Raw genomic sequence first — 6,000 nt, forward strand, 5'->3', positions numbered from 1 at the left:
GCGAAAGGGCCTGAGTACCGGCGAACTGGTGACTGGCTTAGGAAAAGCGTCGTCGCCAGTTTTGGACCTCGGCGGCCTGTCTCTGTCTTTATCTTTGCATTTTTTCAGAATCTCGGTAGTCAGATGGCTAACCGACAACATTTCTGGATAATTAAACTGAGAAACGAAATATCTAGAGGTGAAAATATACCAAAGATGGATACTGTGCTGATTAAATAAAGCACAAAACTGACAGCAAGGTACATCGTGGTCAGGGCCTAGGCAAGGAATACAGTACGAATGAAAATCTTTATGAGGTATTTGCTTTCCACAAGTAATGCAATTATTAACTTTTACTGACATCGGTAAGGAGAAAGAAAAAGATTCCCTAACAGGGTACTTAGCTTTAGTTGAAGACTTCGGTTCTGAAACCCGAAAATGAAAATTTCAGGAGTCGGCTGACCGGCACTTGCGAACTGCTTCTGCTTCGGGCAATGCAAGGCAAGAAAGACTGACGTAATGGCATCAGCTGCATGTTTTATACCCATGATGACCTGACGTCATGGAAGAAGGGACAGCAACCGACGCAGGACCCAAGACTCTGTTAATCAGGCTGACTGAGAGCTACCTGCAAGCAGATAACCTAAATGTAATGACTGCAACAGTGAAACACGAAGAACATCATGGAACGTTATGGTGAGTACATAACTTCTTAATGTTATGTTGTCCCATCTCATTCTTGCTGGTTGGGACAGCGTCCCCAGCACCTTCTTTCTCGGGTGGCTCAAGTGAATAAGCTCTTCAGAATAGTGGAACCAAAGGAAGCGCTGTTCCAGGAGGCCACATCTACTTTGTAATGAGTGATGAAGGTATGAGGATTGATCCATGTGGCTGCAGCACAAATTGAGCCCATAGGTAGTCTGACCTGAAAGGCAGTCAAAGTTGACATAGCTCTTGAGTGACCTCTAATCTTTCTTGGTAGTTGTTTATGCTGGGAATTATATGCATAGGCAATAGTGTCAGTAAGCCATTTTGACAAGGTAACATTTGAAACTGGTGCACCTTTTCTGTTATCTGAGAAGGAAATGAATAGCTGATCAGATTTTCTAAACTCCTTTGTTCTATGCAAGTAGAAACGTAACTGCCTGTGGACATCCAATTGATGTAGTTTATATTCTGCTTTGTTGCCATAGTTTGGAAAGAAGACAGGTAGGTCAATGGATTGATTCAAATTGGCCTCAGAGCATACTTTGGGAAGGAATGAAGGATTTGTTCTAAGAGAGACTCTGTCTTTGTGAAAAACTAGATAGGGAGGGTGTATGGACAGAGCTTGGAGCTCTGAAACTCTCCTAGCTGATGTAATGGCTGTTAAAAAGATTGTTTTCCAGGTCAGAAATTTTAGTTTACAAGAGGAAGCTGATTCATAAGGTGGAAGAATCAGTGTAGTTAGTACCAAACTGAGGTCCCAAGGAGGTGATGGTTCCCTTATTGGGGGTTCTTAGTAGAAAGGTTCCTCTCAGGAAGGCTTTGCACAATCTGCGAGACATTATTTTTGATCCCATGTTTCCTATGGGGTAAGTTAGATATGGTGGCTAATTGTACTCGTATGGTATCTACTGCAGCACCTTCATTGAAAATCTCTGCCAAGAAATTTAAAATTTCACTTACAAGGGCTGTAAAGCGGTCTATGTGGTTCTTGGAAGTCCAACAAGAAAACCTTTTCCATTTGTTAGCATAATTTTCCAGTTGTTGTCTTGTCAGATGAAACCAGAATGTGACACACTGCAGGGGATAAGTCTGGAAGCCTGGCTAGGATTGGAAGTGGAGTACCCAAGCTGTCAGCTTGAGGGTTTGGATAGAACGATGGAGCATTCCTGACTGATGAGTCAGACGATCTGGTACCAGGTCCAGAATCCATGGCTCCTCCCGGAGATGTGGTCAAAGGAAAGGGAATCAGATCTGACGAGGTCAGTACGGAGCGATGACAATTAACCTGCAGCTCAACAAGTGGCTTTCTGTATTACTTTGGGGATTGGGGGAAAGGCATAAAGAAGTCCTGGGGGCCAATCGTGAACAAGTGCATCCCTTGATGACTCCCCCAGAGGGGGGATTAGGGCAAGGTAGCTGCTGTATTTGGTGTTTATGGGCATGGCAAAGAGGTCGCAGCAAGGTTGGCCCCACTTGTGAAAAATTTGGTTCACAATTTCCTGTTTCAGGGACCACTCATGAGGGATCAGAATTGCTCTGCTTAATTTGTCCGCTATTACCCTGGATTTCCCCGGAATGTGAATTGCAATCAGAAAACGTTTAGAAGATATTGCCCATTGCCATACTCTCTGGGCCTCTCAACACAGGGGGTAGGATCTGGTTCCACCTTGTTTGCTGATGTACCACACTACTGACATATTGTCTGTCTGTGTTGCAATTTTATCTGGTGAAAGAGAGTTCTGGAATGCCTGCAATGGCAGAAGCACCACTCCCATCTCTAGGACACTGATGTGCAAATGGAACTCCTGTTCCTGCCAAATTCCTTGGCCGGTCTTTCCCAGATAATGCGCCTCCCCCCACCCTATCTGGGAAGTGTCCATGGTCACTGTAGCTACTGGTTGAGGGAGAGTGAATGGCCTGCCTAGAGTCACCTGTGTGGATTGAAGCCACCAGCATAGATCCCTCTTGGAGGAGTCTGTGATGAAGATCTTGTGGGACATGGGCAGCTCCTGCATGACCATTGAGCAAAGAGTAGCCACTGTAGGACTCTCATATGTAGATGTGCCACAGGTACTAGTGCTATAGCAGCTGCCATCATGCCTAAGACCTTTAGAACAAACTTTGCCTGTATTTTTTTCTTCAAGAGCAAGATGGACACTTGATGGTGGAGTGTCTGTACCTTGTCGTGAGGCAGTTTTGCTACCATGTCTTTTGTGTTTAATACTGCTCCTATGTATGTAATATGCTGTGATGGCAACAAGGCAGAGTTTTCAAAATTTATTGTAATGCCAGTTCTGAGCATAGATGGATGGTGCTGTCTCTTGCCTTGGTTAGTAGATGCTCAGTGGTGGCAGTCAGGAGCCAGTCATCTAATTATGGAAACACCCAGAATCCTAGATGCCTCAGGTGAACCGTGACTACTGCCATGCATTTGGTGAACACTCTGGGGCTGTAGTGAAGCCAAAGGGCAGAGCTCTGAATTGGTAATGGCTGGCTCCCAGCCAGAAGTGCAGATATCTCCTGGATCTCCTGTCCATTTTTATATGGTAGTATTCATCCTGAAGATCGATTGAGCACATCCAATTGTCTTGTCCCAGAAAGGAAAGTATAGACTGCAATGTTACCATCTGGAACTTCGCTTTTTTTACAGACTTGTTCAGCCTGCTGAGATCCAAGATGCGTCTCCAGTCCCCTGTTTTCTTTGGAAAGTGCAGTTGTGTACACTTGCCATAAATGTAGATGCTCAAGTGTATTCACTGTTGCAGTCATCATATTTGGGTTATCCTGCCAGGGGTAGCCCTCAGTCATCCCGAATACCAGAGGTTTAGTATTTCTACGTCAGTTGCTGTCGCTCCAGGACTGACGTCAGGTTGTCAGTGCTATAAAATCAGGCAGCCAACGCCATTACATCAGTTTTTCTTGCCCTGTCAGGAGCCCCCTAAATAGGAAGCTAGGTTATGGTGGAAGAACACCACCAGTAGAAAGTAAATACCAAAAAATCCCTGCAAGGAGATAGGAAGAAAGAGAGAGAGAGAAACAAGGGGGATGGAGGGAGGAAAAACCAGGACTGCAACAGTGACTACACTCGAACATCTACATTTATGGTAAGTGTACACAACTGTACTATGTTCTTCGTGTTTCACTGTTGCAGTCATCACATTTGGGTTGATTCCCAAAGCTGAAGAAAAGGGTGGAGGCAGTCAAGAAGACTGGGGGCTGGCTAGGATGCCCTGCAAGACTGTGGTGGCAAAGCCTACCCTGGATTTGGAGAACATAGGCAGGTGGCAATGCTTGGTGAAGGTATGAACAGATGTCCATGTTGCAGCCACCAGGAAGTCCCTGGTGGGGACCCCTCTGAGAAAGGCTGCAGAGGTGGAGGTTGGTCTGGTGGAATGCGTCCTGACCCCCTTTGGAGGTGGTTTCCTGTGTTGTCTGTAGCAAAAATGAATGCAGTGTGCTATCCATTTTGATAGTGTTTTTTTGGATATGGCCCTGCTGCGAAGCTGACTAGCAACTGATCTGTTTTTATGAAAGATTTAGTCCTGTCCAGATACGATCTGAGCTGTCTGTTCACATCTAGAGAGTGCAGAATCATTTCCCCCTTGTTTTGTGGGTTAGGGATAAGGTGGCCAAATGTATGGATTGGTTGAGAGCCACACTGGACACCATTTTAGGCATGAAAGATGGGTTAGTCCTGAGTGAGTCTCTGTCAGCATGGAAAATGATGAGGGGCTCTACAGCCATGAGTGCTTGCAGCTCTGATACTATTCTAGCTACAGTGATGGCCAGAAGCAAGGCTGTTTTCCAAGAGAGAAAGTTTAACTCTGCTGAAGCTGCAGGTTCAAAGGGAGGTAGGGTGAGCATTTCCAACACAATGTTAAGGTCCCAACCTGGGGTAGGAGCTCTTCTGGGTGGCCTTAATTTGTTAGCCCTTCTTAGGAACTGTTTGATGAGAGGATGTGAGAAGAGAGGAAACTCTGTGCTGTAATGAGCAGAGATGGCAGAGGCATGAATTTTAAAGGAAGAGAAGGATAGACCCCTTTGTAGTAGGTCTGCCAGGTAATTCAGGATGAGAGGTAGGGAGGGCTGTACCGTACCGGCTCCCTTAGCCTGGATCCAGGTGCAAAACCTTTTCCGCTTGTCAGCATAGGATTTCTTAGTGCTGGGGCATCTGGCCTCATGTATAACATCTAGGATTTGTTTGCTTAGGCTGGCAGCTTGAGGGGTGGTCAAGGAATAAGCCAGGCTGCCTGGTTAAGGGCCTGCATTTGGGGATGCAAGAATTATCCATTCCCCTTGGGTCAGGAGTGTTGGGATCTGAGGTAGGTGCCATGGTGGCAGGAGTGACAGGCTGCACAGCAGTGGGTACCCAATGCTGGCATGGCCAGTATGGGGCAATCAGGATCGCCCTTGGTGTTTCCTCCCTTATTTTGAGCAGCACCCTTGATATGAGTGGTAGAGGGGGAAATCCATAGACTGAGAGGTTTACCCACTGGAAGGATAAAGCATCCACTTTACAGGCCTTCCTGTGAGGCTCCCTGGTACAGAATTTTCTGAGCTGATGATTGGAGTGGGAAGCAAAGAGGTCAACATTTGGGGTGCCCCACTTCTGGGTTATAAGGGTGAAGGTTCTGTGGTCTAGCTGCCACTTGTGTGGGTCTAGCAGGTTTCTGCTTAAGTTGTCTGCTGGAGAGTTTAGGGAGCCTGGCAGGAATTGTCCTAGCAGGTGTAATTGCATGGCTGAGGTCATGTGCCAAAGGGTCATGGTGAGCCTGCAGAAAGGATAAGAGTGAGTCCCTCCCTGCTTGTTGATATAGCACATCACTATGGTGTTGTCTGTTTTGATCAATAGAGGCCCCGGGGAGTAAGGGTCTGAAGGCTGTCAGGGCATGTTGAACAGCTATCTCTTTTTGGCTGATATGCAGATGTATTTGATTTGAGCTCCAATGGCCCTGAATGCACCTGCCATCCAGGTGTGCACCCCAGGCATAGTCTGATGCATCTGTGGTGAGGGTCTTGGTGTCATGGATTGTGTGAAGGGAAGCCCCTTTTTGTGGTTGCAATCTGCTGCCCACCAAAGAAAATCTTTCCTTAGACAAGGTATCATTGGTATGAGAGTTTCCAGGTCTTGAGAATGTTGACACCAAAGGCTTTTTAGGTACCACTGTTGTTTAATTATATGCAGTTTGGCATATGGAATGAGTAGGATGCAGGAAGCCATGAACCCTAGAGCTTGCAGGATTTTCCTTGATGTTAACTGGGTTCTGGTGGCTAGTTGAGAGAAGTAGCCTGGAGTAAGGAATGCCATCTGGG

Source organism: Protopterus annectens, chromosome 4.part0 (genome assembly GCF_019279795.1).
Source record: "Protopterus annectens isolate FY-2018-M chromosome 4.part0, PAN1.0, whole genome shotgun sequence".
Taxonomy (NCBI): Eukaryota; Metazoa; Chordata; order Ceratodontiformes; family Protopteridae; genus Protopterus; species Protopterus annectens.